The sequence below is a fragment of the Pristiophorus japonicus genome, chromosome 32 (assembly GCF_044704955.1).
Source record: "Pristiophorus japonicus isolate sPriJap1 chromosome 32, sPriJap1.hap1, whole genome shotgun sequence".
Taxonomy (NCBI): domain Eukaryota; kingdom Metazoa; phylum Chordata; class Chondrichthyes; family Pristiophoridae; genus Pristiophorus; species Pristiophorus japonicus.
Genome location: NC_092008.1, coordinates 9,086,737 through 9,104,899, shown reverse-complemented (window position 1 = coordinate 9,104,899; position 18,163 = coordinate 9,086,737).

The window sequence follows — 18,163 nt, the reverse complement described above, 5'->3', positions numbered from 1 at the left end:
GGCAGACATTTAGAGAACGCATGGATGAATTACAACAATTGTACATTCCTGTCTGGCGTAAAAATAAAAAAGGGAAGGTGGCTCAACCGTGGCTATCTAGGGAAATCAGGGATAGTATTAAAGCCAAGGAAGTGGCATACAAATTGGCCAGAAATAGCAGCGAACCTGGGGACTGGGAGAAATTTAGAACTCAGCAGAGGAGGACAAAGGGTTTGATTAGGGTAGGGAAAATGGAGTACGAGAAGAAGCTTGCAGGGAACATTAAGGCGGATTGCAAAAGTTTCTATAGGTATGTAAAGAGAAAGAGGTTAGTAAAGACAAACGTAGGTCCCCTGCAGTCAGAATCAGGGGAAGTCATAACGGGGAACAAAGAAATGGCAGACCAATTGAACAAGTACTTTGGTTCAGTATTCACTAAGGAGGACACAAACAACCTTCCGGATATAAAAATGGTCAGAGGGTCTATTAAGGAGGAGGAACTGAGGGAAATCTTTATTAGTCGGGAAATTGTGTTGGGGAAATTGATGGGATTGAAGGCCGATAAATCCCCAGGGCCTGATGGACTGCATCCCAGAGTACTTAAGGAGGTGGCCTTGGAAATAGCGGATGCATTGACAGTCATTTTCCAACATTCCATTGACTCTGGATCAGTTCCTATCGAGTGGAGGGTAGCCAATGTAACCCCACTTTTTAAAAAAGGAGGGAGAGAGAAAGCAGGGAATTATAGACCGGTCAGCCTGACCTCAGTAGTGGGTAAAATGATGGAATCAATTATTAAGGATGTCATAGCAGCGCATTTGGAAAATGGTGACATGATAGGTCCAAGTCAGCATGGATTTGTAAAAGGGAGATCATGCTTGACAAATCTTCTGGAATTTTTTGAGGATGTTTCCAATAAAGTGGACAAAGGAGTACCAGTTGATGTGGTATATTTGGACTTTCAGAAGGCTTTCGACAAGGTCCCACACAGGAGATTAATGTGCAAAGTTAAAGCACATGGGATTGGGGGTAGTGTGCTGACGTGGATTGAGAACTGGTTGTCAGACAGGAAGCAAAGAGTAGGAGTAAATGGGTACTTTTCGGAATGGCAGGCAGTGACTAGTGGGGTACCGCAAGGTTCTGTGCTGGGGCCCCAGCTGTTTACATTATACATTAATGATTTAGACGAAGGGATTAAATGTAGTATCTCCAAATTTGCGGATGACACTAAGTTGGGTGGCAGTGTGAGCTGCGAGGAGGATGCTATGAGGCTACAGAGTGACTTGGATAGGTTAGGTGAGTGGGCAAATGCGTGGCAGATGAAGTATAATGTGGATAAATGTGAGGTTATCCACTTTGGTGGTAAAAACAGAGAGACAGACTATTATCTGAATGGTGACAGATTAGGAAAAGGGAAGGTGCAACGAGACCTGGGTGTCATGGTACATCAGTCATTGAAGGTTGGCATGCAGGTACAGCAGGCGGTTAAGAAAGCAAATGGCATGTTGGCCTTCATAGCGAGGGGATTTGAGTACAGGGGCAGGGAGGTGTTGCTACAGTTGTACAGGGCCTTGGTGAGGCCACACCTGGAGTATTGTGTACAGTTTTGGTCTCCTAACTTGAGGAAGGACATACTTGCTGTTGAGGGAGTGCAGCGAAGATTCACCAGACTGATTCCCGGGATGGTGGGACTGACCTATCAAGAAAGACTGAATCAACTGGGCTTGTATTCACTGGAGTTCAGAAGAGTGAGAGGGGACCTCATAGAAACGTTTAAAATTCTGACGGGTTTGGACAGGTTGGATGCAGGAAGAATGTTCCCAATGTTGGGGAAGTCCAGAACCAGGGGTCACAGTCTAAGGATAAGGGGTAAGCCATTTAGGACCGAGATAAGGAGAAACTTCTTCACCCAGAGAGTGGTGAACCTGTGGAATTCTCTACCACAGGAAGTAGTTGAGGCCAATTCACTAAATATATTCAAAAGGGAGTTAGATGAAGTCCTTACTACTCGGGGGATCAAGGGGTATGGCGTGAAAGCAGGAAGTGGGTACTGAAGTTTCATGTTCAGCCATGAACTCGTTGAATGGCGGTGCAGGCTAGAAGGGCTGAATGGCCTGCTCCTGCACCTATTTTCTATGTTTCTATGTTTCTATGACTCAACTGACATGGAGCTTCCAGCACATATTGTTCCCTATCCATTATAACAATATTACTCCCCTTATCTGCTGGTTTGATTACAATATCCATATTCTTTTTTAATTCGACCAGGGCCCATTTCTCCCCCCTAGTAAGATTTATGTGTAACCACCGAATCCCCAACCTGCCCTACCCGAGTCCTCATATCCCCCATGAAATCCACAATGTTCTTATCCACTTCCTCATCCCCCGGGATCCAATCTGACCTTGTCCCAAATGGACAACGTGAATTTTTGAAGAAATCAATCAATTTAATTCTCCTAAAAAAAACTATATATCCCCCTGTGTTCGTGATCGATCTTCCCTCAAGAACGGCACAAACGTCAACCCTTTACTAAGAACCCCCTCCTGCGTTGCTGTCGGAATGAAATGTGAAGAAATATTGATTACAATCTTACCCAAGTCCATTTGTTGCCCCCTTGCTTTAGTTTAACCCCACACACGTCAGCCAATGATCCATCATTGCTTATGCAGTATCCCCTGTCTAATGTATCTGATCTACTTTTATTACATGAAAAGGATGTGTCGGTAACACCGGAATATGTTCCCTGGTCCTTGTGTACTTATTTAATTCCTCCAATGTCCTAAGCTGTTGTATGGGAAGTGCAGCACTCGCGTGGAGTTCCGTGATCCATATGTGTGCGTTTGGAAAGGTGTATCTTGCCATTTTTACTGGGCCCGCAACCGTTTGACGGCAGTCAGGGCTTTCTGTGAACGATTATTTATTCCGACCGCTAATAGTACTTTCTTCACCTCCGTTTGCGGCTTCAATTTTAACAATATAGCAGACAGGTGGATATACTTTGCCCCTGGAAAGCTATCCACCTGTACCGTCACGGCTGAGCATTGTTCAATTCTTGCCAAGTTCGAATCCCCTAAAAACACGAGAAGTCGAGCCACCTGCAGTTCCCAGCTGTGTGTATCAACCACACAGTCAATTTTAGTGTTGTCTGCAAACTTCTTAATCATACTCCCTATATTTAAATCTAAATCGTTGATATATACCACAAAAAGCAAGGGACCCAATACTGAGCCCTGCAGAACCCCACTGGAAACATCCTTCCAGTCACAAAAACACCCATCAACCATTACCCTTTGCTTCCTATCTCCAAGCCAATTTTAGATCCAACTTGCCACTTTGCCCTGGATCCCATGGACTTTAACCTTCATGACCAGTCTCCCATGTGGGACCTTATCAAAAGCTTTGCTAAAGTCCATATATACTACATCGTACGCATTACCCTCGTCGACCCTCTTGGTTACCTACTCAAAAATTTCTTGCGAAAGCTGTGGGGATGTGCTATTCTTTTAAACCCATCGTGCTTCGTGGTATATGTCTGTGATCCCGTGCCTAACCTTGTTTTGCTGTCCATCACCCATCCATTACTTCCTTCCGTGTGTTTTCAGTACACCCTCCACCATCGGGCTCGACTTCACCATCTCAACCCCTTCCTTACCTTCCCCTTCTTCCAAAAGTGCGTTAAACACAAAATTTGATTCCAAATGCTTGCGGTTACTCAAATGTTTTTCACCCCCCCCCCCCCACCCCCCCCCCGGCTGTACCAACATCTTCTGCAGGTTGCCCGGGGGTACACGACTCGTGCCGGGACCCGAAAGCATCTTTCTTCCTTCCGTTGTCCTTGATAGAAACTTTCCGCCAACTACTTTCTTCCTGGGGACCCATCCCGAGGTACTAGGTAGATGTTGCTGGAACGCCAGAACACTCCCAAATATGTGCCCCCCAACCTTGCTCGAGATACCCGTCCGACAATAACAAATCACAATTTCAACACACTTTCAATCTTACGATAAATGAACCAAAAAATGCCCCAAAGAGGGAGGGAAGGGAAGAGGACCAGTCGAAAAGGGGAGAGCGGGGAGAGGTTTGTTTTGGGGGAAGCGAGGGAATGGTTTATCATCATCAAAGGCACTCTCTCAGAATCGAGGAAGACTTGCTTCCACTCTTGAAGTGAGTTCTTTGGTGGCTGAACAGTCCAATACGAGAGCCACAGACTCTGTCACAGGTGGGGCAGACAGTGGTTGAGGGAAGGGGTGGGTGGGACTGGTTTGCCGCACGCTCCTTCCGCTGCCTGCGCCTGACCTCTGCGTGCTCTCGGCGTTGAGACTCGAGGTGCTCAGCGCCCTCCCGGATGCACTTCCTCCACTTCGGGCGGACTGGTCTTTGGCCAGGGACTCCCAGGTGTCGGTGGGGATGTCGCACTTTATGAGGGAGGCTTTGAGGGTGGTCCCTTGTAACGTTTCCGCTGCCCACCTTTGGCTCGTTTGCAGTGAAGGAGCTCCGCATAGAGCACTTGCTCTGGGAGTCTCGTGTCGGGGGCATGCGGACAATGTGGCCTGCCCAGTGGAGCTGGTCGAGTGTGGTCAGTGCTTCGATGCTGGGGATGTTGGCCTGGTCGAGGACGCTAACGTTGGTGCGTCTGTCCTCCCAGGGGATTTGCAGAATCTTGCAGAGACATCGTTGGTGGTATTTCTCCAGCGATTTGAGGTGCCTACTGTACATGGTCCATGTCTCTGAGCCATACAGGAGGGCGGGTATCACTACAGCCCTGTAGACCATGGTAGATTTGAGGGCCTGGTCTTCGAACACTCTTTTCCTCAGGCGGCCGAAGGCTGCACTGGCGCACTGGAGGCAGTGTTTGTGGTGTCCCTGCACCTTACTACAAATTCACACGAGGCACGTATAGCAGACACGGTCACTCTGTGACCTTAACCTTTATCCCCAGGACCAAGGAGTGCTGACCCCGGGTGGGACCTCCCCTTTTATACCTGGAAACTCAGGCGAGGAGTGTCTCCCACAAGTTCAGCCCCTGTGGTCAGGGTGTGCAATTCTAGGGTATCAGGGAGGCTTTGAGGGTGTCCTTGTAACGTTTGCATGAAGGTTACGGTTACATGAAGATTACCATTGCAAGATGGTTACATACATGACAGTGTTGGATCAATGTCTGCTTTTGTTGACAAGAGGCTCCCGAGGTATGGGGAATGGTCCATACCAACCTGATCGATCCATTGTCTAGGTGACTGTTGGCTCTAGGCCCAACATTTCACCCTTACTTGGGCTTTATCAGGGGCCATCGAAATCGGGAAAGAGATTTTTTTTTTGTTAGGCGGGGGGGGGGAAGGAGAAGGAGGTAAAAGGACCTGACTCTCTCGAAACCGTGCCAGAGTGTGAAAGCAGACTTGTCTCACCGCTTGACTAAATGAGGCAGCATTGGGCTGCTGTTTGAAAACCTCTTCTTAACACCGCCCCCTAATCCCCAGTCACCGCTCACATTTCACAACCCACTGTTAATTGCTTGTTAAGGTTCAATATAAAACCCCCCCCCATAAACACCACCTCCTTACTTCACTTCCTGTATCCTGTGCTCCCGACCACTCTGTGGGACCTGCCTCTGATTCGAGCTACAAATTTCCTGGGATTGCTTTCACCTTATCCCCAAATCTGGGGAAGGACCCAAGTTTATGTTTTATGGGACTTCTTCATTTTCCTTTTTATTTCTTGCTTCCTAGGCTCCTTTGCCCAAAACTTACCCTACCCCTTATGGCTTTTAGCCTTTCTCATTCCTCCTATGGGTCCCATCCCCCTTTCCCCAAAAAACCTTTTTGAGGGGGTTTGTCAAAACCCTTGCGATTTATTTTAATTAATCCTTTAGACCTTGTCTGAACCAATAACTTTTACTGGTCTATACTGGCTTTTAATGCCCGCCTATCCCAAGAAACCTATCCCTTTCAAGAGGTCCCCAAATTTAAGAAAAAATTGATACAACAAAATCCCACCCCTCCCCCTTTTTTTTAAACTTCAAATTAATCTACACCCCACCCGCTGGTCTTTCCAGCTTATTCTCTGGCTTTCGGCTCAGGGCAGTGAGTCACTTTGAGCGTTAAGGTTTGTTATATGCTTGGGCTGCGGGGTATCACCCCTGTGGAATTCATATTCCCGACTGCCACTTAGATACGGCTCAGGCTGCCCGAAGCCTACTTCTCAGTGTCTCTTGCCTTCATAGACCCTTGCAACTTAGACTTCCCTAACCTCCCTTCCTTAACCTGACGGCCCCAGTCCTTTCTTTTTCTCTTTCTCCCTAGGTACAACTCTCCCTGACTTCCCTCTTACCCCCACGCCCTCAGTCCAAATTACCTGCCTGTCGGGATTAGAGTTCCTAAGCCCATACCACCCTCCTGGGTAGTTTCTGTCTTTACCCATTCCCTCCCACCCTGTAATCTAACGTCCCACTTAAACTAGGGTTAGGGTGAGCGCTGCCTGGTCACCTTGTGGACTTCATATCCCTGACTATCCTTTGTTAACTTACGCTTCAACATAGAAACATAGAAATTTACAGCGCGGAAGGAGGCCATTCCGGCCCATTGTGTCCACGCCGGCCGACAAAGAGCCGCACGGCCCTCGGTCAGCAGCCCTGAAGGTTACATATAAACCCATGAACAATGGTGGAAAGGCAAAGAGCACCCAGCCCAACCAGTCCGCCCCACCTAACTGCAACACCCCTTATACTGAAACATTCTACACTCCACCCCAACCGGAGCCACGCAATCTCCTGGGAGAAGCAAAAATCAGATAAAAACTCAGGCCAATTTAGGGAGAAAAAAATCTGGGAAAATTCCCCTCCGACCCATCCAGGCGATCGACACTAGTCCAGGAGATCACCCTGACCTTATTCTATTCCCTGCAGTATTGACCATTATATCAGCGCCGTCGAACAAAAGGTCATCAGTCTAATCCCAATGACCAGCTCTAGGTCCGTCACCTTGCAGGTTACTGCACTTTAAGTGCCCATCCAACCATCTCTTAAAAGTGGTGAGGGTTTCTGTATCCACCACTCTTCCAGGCAGCGAGTTCCAGATCCCCACAACCCTCTGCGTAAAGAAGCCCCCCCTCAAATCTTCTCTAAACCTTCCACCAACCACCTTAAAACTATGCCCCCTCGTAATAGACCCCTCCACCAATGGAAAATAGGTCCTTACTACCCACTATGTCCAGGCCCCTCACTATTTTGTACACCTCAATGAGGTCTCTTCTCAACCTCCTCTGTTCCAATGAGAACAAACCCAGCCTATCCAATCTGTCCTCATAACTAAGATTCTCCATTCCAGGCAGCATCCTAGTAAATCTCCTCTGCACCCTCTCTAGTGCAATCACGTCCTTCCTATAATACGGCGACCAGAACTACACACAGTACTCCAGCTGTGGCCTAACCAAAGTATTATACAATTTAAGCATAACCTCCCTGCTGTTATATTCTATTCCTTGGCCAATAAAGGCAAGCATCGCGTATGCCTTCTTAACCACCTTATCCACCTGGTCTACTTTCAGGGATCTGTGGACAAGTACTCCAAGGTCCCTTTGCTCATCTACACTATTAAGTGGCCTACCGTTTAATGTGTATACCCTTTTCTTATTAGCCCTCCCAAAGTGCATCACCTCACACTTCTCTGAATTAAATTCCATTTGCCACTGCTCTGCCCACCTGACCAGTAGATTGATATCCTCCTGCAGCCCATGACTTTCCTCTTCATTATCAACCACACAGCCAATTTTAGTGTTGCCTGCAAACTTCTTAATCATACTCCCTATATTTAAATCTAAATCGTTGATATATACCACAAAAAGCAAGGGACCCAATACTGAGCCCTGCAGAACCCCACTGGAAACATCCTTCCAGTCACAAAAACACCCATCAACCATTACCCTTTGCTTCCTACCTCCAAGCCAATTTTAGATCCAACTTGCCACTTTGCCCTGGATCCCATGGGCTTTAACCTTCATGACCAGTCTATCATGTGGGACCTTATCAAAAGCTTTGCTAAAGTCCATATATACTACATCGTACGCATTACCCTCGTCGACCCTCTTGGTTACCTACTCAAAAATTTGTCAAACATGATCTTCCCTTAACAAATCTGTGCTGACTGTCCCTAATTAATCCTTGCCTTTCCAAATGTAGATTTATCCTGTCTTTCAGGATTTTTTCCAATAATTTTCCCACCACTGAGGTTAGGCTGACAGACCTGTAATTACTCGGCCTATCCCTTTCTCCCTTCTTAAACAAAGGTACTACATTAGCAGTCCTCCAGTCCTCCGGCACCATGCCCAGATCCAAAGAGGACTGGAAGATGATGGTCAAGGCCTCTGCTATTTCCTCTCTTACTTCGCTCAATAGCCTAGGATGCATTTCATTCAGACCTGGGGACTTACCTACATTCAAAGCTGCTAAACCCCTTAATACTTCTTCTCTCACTCTTTATTTCATCCAGAATATCACACTCCTCGATAGCAGTATCTGCATTGCCTCTTTCCTTTGTGAAAACAGATGCAAAGTATTCGATAAGAACCTTACCAAAATCTTCCACCTCCACACAAAGATTCCAGTCATGGTCTCTGAAAGGCCCTACCTTTTCTTTAGTTACCCTCTTACTCTTAATATATTCAAAGAACATCTTTCAGTTCTCCTTAATTTTACTAGCCAAAAATTTCTCGTGCTCTCTCTTAGCATTCCTAGTATCCTTTTTAATTTTGCCTCTTAACTTTCTATATTCCTCTAAAGATTCTATAGTATTTAGAAACATAGAAACATAAAAAATAGGTGCAAGAGTAGGCCATTCGGCCCTACGAGCCTGCACCACCATTAATATGATCATGGCTGATCATGCAACTTTAGTACCCCATTCCTGCTTTCTCTCCATACCCCTTGATCCCTTTAGCAGTAAGGGCCACATCTAACTCCCTTTTGAATATGTCTAATGAACTGGCCTCAACAACTTTCTGTGGTAGAGAATTCCACAGGTTCACAATTCTCGAGTGAAGAAGTTTCTCCTCATCTCGGTCCAAAATGGCTTACCCCTTATCCTTAGACTGTGACCCCTGGTTCCCCAAGGTCGGGAACATTCTTCCTGCATCTAACCTGTCCAATCCCATCAAAATTTTATGTTTCCATGAGATCCCCTCTTATTCTTCTAAATTCCAGTGAATATAAGGCAAGTCGACCCAGTCTTTCTTCATATGTCAGTCCTGCCATCAGAGACTCAGTCTGGTGAACCTTCGCTGCACTCCCTCAACAGCAAGAATATCCTTTCAAGATTAGGAGACCAAAACTGTACACAATATTCAAGATGTGGCCTCACCAAGGCCCTGTTCAACTGTAGTAAGACATCCCTGCTCCTATACTCAAATCCTCTCGCTATGAAGGCCAACATGTCACTTGCCTTCTTCACCGCCTGCTGTACCTGCATGCCAGCTTTCAATGACTGATGTACCATGACACCCAGGTCTCGTTGCACCTCCCCTTTTCCTAATCTGTCACCATTCAGGTAATCTGCCTTCCTGTTTTTGCCTCCAAAGTGCATAACCTCATTTATCCACATTATACTGCATCTGCCATGCATTTGCCTACTCACCTAACCTGTCCAAGTCACTCTTCAGCCTCTTACCATCCCCCTCACAGCTCACACTGCCGCCCAGCTTAGTGCCATCTGCAAACTTGGAGATATTACATTCAATTCCTTCGTCTAAATCATTAATATATATTGTAAATAGCTGGCGTCCCAGCACTGAACCTTGCGGTACCCCACTAGTCACTGCCTGCCATTCTGAAAAGGACCCGTTTATTCCCATTCTTTGCTTCCTGTCTGCCAACCAGTTCTCTATCCATGTCAATACATTGCCCCCAAATACCATGTGCTTTAATTTTGCACTCTTATCTCTTGTGTGGGACCTTGTCAAAAGCCTTTTGAAAGTCCACATACACCTCATCCACTGGTTCTCCCTTGTCCACTCTACTAGTTACATCCTCGAAAAATTCTAGAAGATTTGTCCAGCATGATTTCCCTTTCATAAATCCATGCTGACTTGGACCGATCCTGTCACTGCTTAGCTGTTGATATATGACATAAGCTTCCCTTTTTTTCTTAATCCTCTTAATACTGGAAGGGGAAATGTGCCGGAGCTGTGGGGAAAGGGCAGGGGGGAGTGTGGGACTGATTGGGCTCGCTCTGTCACAGAGCAGCCCCCTAACAGGCTGGGGACTCCAACACACTTACAACCCCTTTCCCTTCCCACAGGGAGTAAGAACCTCGGACCTGTTGGACAAGAGCAAGGACCGAGGCTCCTCCATCACTGCCTCCTGAGTCAAGAGAGACACTGCCCGAGTGAGTAAGGACAGGCGATATAAACTCAAGGGTACAATGCTGGAGGGGGTGCAGGAACAGAGAGACCTGGGGGTATCGGGGCATAAATCGTGGAAGGTGGTGGGGCAGGTTGAGAAAGTGGTTATAGCTTACGGGATCCTGGGCTTCATAAATAGAGGCAAAGAGTACAGTCCCCCTCTCCCCCTCCTCGCCCCTCCATCCCCTCCCCCCAGACCCTCCTCCCCCTCCCCGAGATTACCCCGCCCCTCCCTCCCCCACTCACCTCAGCCCCCTCCCCCACTTCCCTCCCCCACTCACCAGCCCCCTCCCTCCCCCCCCAACCACCCTTCACCTCAGCTCCTCCCCCCTCCATCTCCCACCCCTCCTCCTCGCACACCCCCCGTCTTCCCCCCCCTCCGTCTCCCCCCCTCCCCTCCGTCTCCCCCTCTCCCCTCCGTCTCCCCCCCTCCCCTCCGTCTCCCCCCCCTCCCCTCTGTCTCCCCCCCCCTCCCCTCTGTCTCCCCCCCTCCCCTCCGTCTCCCCCCCCTCCCCTCCGTCTCCCCCCCTCCCCTCCGTCTCCCCCCCCTCCCCTCCGTCTCCCCCCCCCCTCCCCTCCGTCTCCCCCCCCTCCCCTCCGTCTCCCCCCCCTCCCCTCCGTCTCCCCCCCCTCCCCTCCGTCTCCCCCCCCTCCCCTCCGTCTCCCCCCCTCCCCTCCGTCTCCCCCCCCTCCCCTCCGTCTCCCCCCCTCCCCTCCGTCTCCCCCCCCTCCCCTCCGTCTCTCCCCCATCTCCCCCCCTCCCCTCCGTCTCCCCCCCTCCCCTCCGTCTCCCCCCCCCCCTCCGTCTCCCCCCCTCCCCTCCGTCTCTCCCCCATCTCCCCCCCCTCCCCTCCGTCTCCCCCCCCTCCCCTCCGTCTCCCCCCCCTCCCCTCCGTCTCCCCCCCTCCCCTCCGTCTCCCCCCCTCCCCTCCGTCTCTCCCCCATCTCCCCCCTCCCCTCCGTCTCCCCCCCACCCTCCCCTCCGTCTACCCCTTCCCTCGTTTCCCCCGCCCCCGCGGTGAATGCCGGGGCGGGGAGTGAAGGGACGGGTGCTGTGGTTGTGCCAAGCTCCCTACCTGAGCAAGTCGATCCTCTCGTACAGCTTCATCAGTTCCACCCTCAGGTTGGAAGCTCGCTCCAGTCTGTAGGTGCTCTCCCCCGCACTGCACCGGGCAGAAAGAACTTGCATTTATATAGCGCCTTTCACCGACACAGGATGTCCCAAAGCGCCTCACAACCAATGACGCACTTTTTCTGTAGTGCGCTTACTGCTGTATTGTGGGAAACGCCAATTTGCGCACAGCAAGCTCCCACACACAGCGATGTGATAATGACCCAGATCGTCTGTTTTAGTGATGTTGGTCGAGGGATAAATATTGGCCCCAGGACACCGGGGAGAACTCCCCCTGCTCTTCTTCCAATAGTGGCCGAGAGGGCAGACGGGGCCTCGGTTTAATGTCTCATCCGAAAGACGGCACCTCCGACAGTGCGGCACTCCCTCAGTACCGCCCCTCCGACAGTGTGGCATTCCCTCAGTACCACCCCTCCGACAGTGCGGCGCTCCCTCACTACCGCCCCTCCGACAGTGTGGCACTCCCTCAGTACCACCCCTCCGACAGTGTGGTGCTCCCTCAGTACTGCCCCTCCGACAGTGTGGCACTCCCTCAGTACCACCCCTCCGACAGTGTGGTGCTCCCTCAGTACCGCCCCTCCGACAGTGCGGCGCTCCCTCAGTACCGCCCCTCCGACAGTGCGGCACTCCCTCAGTACCGCCCCTCCGACAGTGCGGCGCTCCCTCAGTACTGCCCCTCCGACAGTGCGGCGCTCCCTCAGTACTGCCCCTCCGACAGTGCGGCGCTCCCTCAGTACCGCCCCTCCGACAGTGCGGCGCTCCCTCAGTACTGCCCCTCCGACAGTGCGGCACTCCCTCAGTACTGGCCCCGCGGGAGTGTCGGGCCTGGATGACGGGGCTCGAGCCTCTGGAGTGGGGCTCGAACCCCCGACCCCCTGACTCAGAGATGGAGCAGGATTAGGAAGACTGTGAAGAGCACAGGACACAAACCCCTGCTCCCCTGCTGCACAAGTCTGTTTAAATTGCTTCACCATTTTGTCACTGTAACGGACCTTGCTAGTTTCTCCAAACACTTCAATTTAAACCCGAAGGATGGACTGAGAGCGAGTTTAACAGAGCGGGAGAAAGAGAGAAAGGCTGTGACAGAACGAGATAGACACAGAGGGAAATGGACAGAGAGAATGTACAAGGTTGTCACAGAGAAAGAGACACACAGAGGAAGGAAGATGAGATAGACAGAGCCACAGGAACAGGAGGACAGTCAGCTGATCAGTGGCCGAACTCCAAATACAGGCACAGGGAGATAGAGAGGGACAGAAAGAGGAAATAGTGTTTCTACAGTGTCTTTCACAACCTCAGTCATCCAAAGCACTTCACAGCAATGTAGTACTTACTGAAGTGTAGGCAACGCTGACAGACAGAGGGAGAGAGAGAGGGGGCGCGAGTGAGTGCAAGCAATTGGGGGGGGGGGGGGAGAGGGCGCGAGCGAGCGGGCGGGGGGGGGGAGCGAGAGCGCGGGTGGGGGGCAGAGAGAGAGAGGGCAGAGAGAGGGAGAGGGGGGGGCGGAGAGAGGGAGGGAGGCGGAGAGAGGGAGGGGGTGCGGAGAGAGGGAGGGGGTGCGGAGAGAGGGAGGGGGTGCGGAGAGAGGGAGGGGGGGCGGAGAGAGGGAGGGAGGGGGGCGGAGAGAGGGAGGGAGGGGGACGGAGAGAGGGGGGGGGGGCGGAGAGAGGGAGGGGGGGGGCGGAGAGAGGGAGGGGGGGGCGGAGAGAGGGAGGGGGGGGCGGAGAGAGGGAGGGGGGGGCGGAGAGAGGGAGGGGGGGGCGGAGAGAGGAAGGGGGGGGCGGAGAGAGGGAGGGGTTTTTATTACCTGCCTGTCGGGATTAGAGTTCCTAAGCCCATACCACCCTCCTGGGTAGTTTCTGTCTTTACCCATTCCCTCCCACCCTGTAATCTAACGTCCCACTTAAACTAGGGGTAGGGTGAGCGCTGCCTGGTCACCTTGTGGACTTCATATCCCCGACCATCCTTTGTTGTTAACTTACGCTTCAACATAGAAACATAGACATGTACAGCGCAGAAGGAGGCCATTCCGGCCCATCGTGTCCACGCCGGCCGACAAAGAGCCGCACGGCCCTCGGTCAGCAGCCCTGAAGGTTACATATAAACCCATGAACAATGGTGGAAAGGCAAAGTGCACCCAGCCCAACCAGTCCGCCCCACACAACTGCGACACCCCTTATACTGAAACATTCGACACTCCACCCCAACCGGAGCCATGTGATCTCCTGGGAGAGGCAAAAATCAGATAAAAACCCAGGCCAATTTAGGGAGAAAAAAATCTGGGAAAATTTCCCCTCCGACCCATCCAGGCGATCGACACTAGTCCAGGAGATCACCCTGACCTTATTCTATTCCCTGCAGTACTGACCATTATATCTGCTCCGTCGAACAAAAGGTCATCCAATCTAATCTCAATTACCAGCTCTAGGTCCGTAACCCTGCAGGTTACTGCACTTTAAGTGCCCATCCAACCATCTCTTAAAAGTGGTGAGGGTTTCTGCATCCACCACTCTTCCAGGCAGCGAGTTCCAGATCCCCACAACCCTCTGCGTAAAGAGGCTCCCCCTCAAATCCCCTCTAAACCTTCCACCAGCCACCTTAAAACTATGCCATCTCGTAATAGACCCCTCCACCAATGGAAAATAGACCCTCACTATCCACTATGTCCAGGCCCCTCAATATTTTGTACACCTCAATGAGGTCTCTTCTCAACCTCCTCTGTTCCAATGAGAACAAACCCAGCATATCCAATCTGTCCTCATTGCTAAGATTCTCCATTCCAGGCAGCATCCTAGTAAATCTCCTCTGCACCCTCTCTAGTGCAATCATGTCCTTCCTATAATACGGCGACCAGAACTACACACAGTACTCCAGCTGTGGCCTAACCAAAGTATTATACAATTTAAGCATAACCTCCCTGCTGTTATATTCTATTCCTTGGCCAATAAAGGCAAGCATCGCGTATGCCTTCTTAACCACCTTATCCACCTGGTCTACTTTCAGGGATCTGTGGACAAGTACTCCAAGGTCCCTTTGCTCATCTACACTATTAAGTGGCCTACCATTTAATGTGTAGACCCTTTCCTTATTAGCCCTCCCAAAGTGCATCACCTCACACTTCTCTGAATTAAATTCCATTTGCCACTGCTCTGCTCACCTGACCAGTAGATTGATATCCTCCTGCAGCCCATGACTTTCCTCTTCATTATCAACCACACACCCAATTTTAGTGTTGCCTGCAAACTTCTTAATCATACTCCCTATATTTAAATCTAAATCGTTGATATATACCACAAAAAGCAAGGGACCCAATACTGAGCCCTGCAGAACCCCACTGGAAACATCCTTCCAGTCACAAAAACACCCATCAACCATTACCCTTTGCTTCCTACCTCCAAGCCAATTTTAGATCCAACTTGCCACTTTGCCCTGGATCCCATGGGCTTTAACCTTCATGACCAGTCTACCATGTGGGACCTTATCAAAAGCTTTGCTAAAGTCCATATATACTACATCGTACGCATTACCCTCGTCGACCCTCTTGGTTACCTACTCAAAAATTTGTCAAACACGATCTTCCCTTAACAAATCTGTGCTGACTGTCCCTAATTAATCCTTGCCTTTCCAAATGTAGATTTATCCTGTCTTTCAGGATTTTTTCCAATAATTTTCCCACCACTGAGGTTAGGCTGACAGACCTGTAATTACTCGGCCTATCCCTTTCTCCCTTCTTAAACAAAGGTACTACATTAGCAGTCCTCCGGCACCATGCCCAGATCCAAAGAGGACTGGAAAATGATGGTCAAGGCCTCTGCTATTTCCTCTCTTACTTCGCTCAATAGCCTAGGATGCATTTCATCCGGACCTGGGGACTTACCTACTTTCAAAGCTGCTAAACCCCTTAATACTTCTTCTCTCACTATTTATTTCATCCAGAATATCACACTCCTCGATAGCAGTATCTGCATTGCCTCTCCTTTGTGAAAACAGATGCAAAGTATTCGATAAGAACCTTACCAAAATCTTCCACCTCCACACAAAGATTCCAGCCATGGTCTCTGAAAGGCCCTACCCTTTCTTTACTTACCCTCTTACTCTTAATATATTTATAAACATCTTGCAGTTCTCCTTAATTTTACTAGCCAAAAATTTCTCTCTTAGCATTCCTAATATCCTTTTTAATTTTGCCTTTTAACTTTCTATATTCCTCTAAAGATTCTATTGTATTTAGAAACAAAAAAAATAGGTGCAAGAGTAGGCCCTTCGAGCCTGCACCACCATTAATATGATCATGGCTGATCATGCAACTTCAGTACCCCATTCCTGCTTTCTCTCCATACCCCTTGATCCCTTTAGCAGTAAGGGCCACATCTAACTCCCTTTTGAATATATCTAACGAACTGGCCTCAACAACTTTCTGTGGTAGAGAATTCCACTGGTTCACAATTCTGAGTGAAGAAGTTTCTCCTCATCTCGGTCCTAAATGGCTTACCCCTTATCCTTAGACTGTGACCCCTGGTTCCCCAAGGTCGGGAACATTCTTCCTGCATCTAATCTGTCCAATCCCGTCAAAATTTTATGTTTCCATGAGATCCCCTCTTATTCTTCTAAATTCCAGTGAATATAAGGCTAGTCGACCCAGTCTTTCTTCATATGTCAGTCCTGCCATCCCGGGAATCAGTCTGGTGAACCTTCGCTGCACTCCCTCAAGAGCAAGAATGTCCTTCCTCAGATTAGGAGACCAAAACTGTACACACTATTCAAGGTGTGGCCTCACCAAGGCCCTGTTCAACTGTAGTAAGACATCCCTGCTCCTATACTCAAATCCTCTCGGTATGAAGGCCAACATGCCACTTGCCTTCTTCACCACCTGCTGTACCTGCATGCCAACCTTCAATGACTGATGTACCATGCCATCCAGGTCTCGTTGCACCTCCCCTTTTCCTAATCTGTCACCATTCAGGTAATCTGCCTTCCTGTTTTTGCCTCCAAAGTGCATAACCTCATTTATCCACATTATACTGCATCTGCCATGCATTTGCCTACTCACCTAACCTGTCCAAGTCACTCTGCAGCCTCTTACCATCCCCCTCACAGCTCACACCGCCACCCAGCTTAGTGCCATCTGCAAACTTGGAGATATTACATTCAATTCCTTCGTCTAAATCATTAATATATATTGTAAATAGCTGGAGTCCCAGCACTGAACCCTGCGGTACCCCACTAGTCACTGCCTGCCATTCTGAAAAGGACCCGTTTATTCCTATTCTTTGCTTCCTCTCTGCCAACCAGTTCTCTATCCATGTCAATACATTGCCCCCAATACCATGTGCTTTAATTTTGCACTCTAATCTCTTGTGTGGGACCTTGTCAAAAACCTTTTGAAAGTCCAAATACACCACATCCACTGGTTCTCCCTTATCAACTCTACTAGTTACATCCTCAAAAAATTCTAGAAGATTTGTCTAGCATGATTTCCCTTTCATAAATCCATGCTGACTTGGACCGATCCTGTCACTGCTTAGCTATTGATATATGACATAAGCTTCCCTTTTTTTCTTAATCCTCCCCTGTAAGTCCCTAGACATCCAGGGGGCTCTAGAATTATTATTCCCAACCTTTTTCTTTAAGGGCATATGATATGGCCTGAGCCTTCTCGATCTCCTCCTTGAATGCCTCCCACTGTTCCGACACTGATTTACCCACAAGTAGCTGTTTTCAGTCCACGATGGCCAAATCACTCCTTAACTTAGTAAAATTAGCTTTTCCCCAATTTGGGACGTTTATTCTATGCCTATCCTTGTCCTTATCCATAACCAACTTGAATCTGACTGAATTATGGTCACTTGCACCCAAGTGCTCCCCCACTAATACCCCTTCAACCTGCCCAGCTTCATTCCCCAAAACTAAACCCAAGACCACCCCCTCTCGTGTTGGGGTACCTACATAATGACTAAAAAAGTTCTCTTCAATGCATTTCAAGAATTCCGCACCTTCTATACCCTTCACACTAGATTTGTCCCAATCAATATTTGGATAGTTAAAATCCCCTACTATTACTACCCTCTGGTTTTTGGACTTCACAGCAATTTGACGACATATTTGCCCCTCTCTCTCCCCCCCCACTGTTTGGAGGTCTATAATACACACACAGCAGTGTGATCGCCCCTTTTTTATTTTTCAATTCGACCCATATGGCTTCATTTGATGATCCCTGTAACATATCATCCCTCCTCACTGCTGTAATAGTTTCTTTAATCAGTACCGCGACACCCCCTTTTTATCCCCCTCTCTACCTTGTCTAAAAATCCTCTAACCAGGAATATTGATCTGCCAAACCTGTCCCTCTTTCAGCCATGTTTCTGTAATGTTTATAATGTCATACTCCCAATTGTCTACCAGTGCTCTTAGCTCATTCACCTTATTCGCTATACCACTTACATCAAAGTATATACCATTTAGCACATGAAGACCTCCAGTTGCTTACTACTTACTAAGCCTTGTTTCCTCTGTCTAACAGATTTTCTTTCTAGATTCTTCCTATTCAATTTCTGTTTTACTTCCTTCCCTCTTGAATTTGTTCTCGGGTTCCCATCCCCCTGCCAAGCGAGTTTAAACTCTTAAAACTCCTGAAAAACTCATTCAAGCTTATGTGAGCAGCCTCA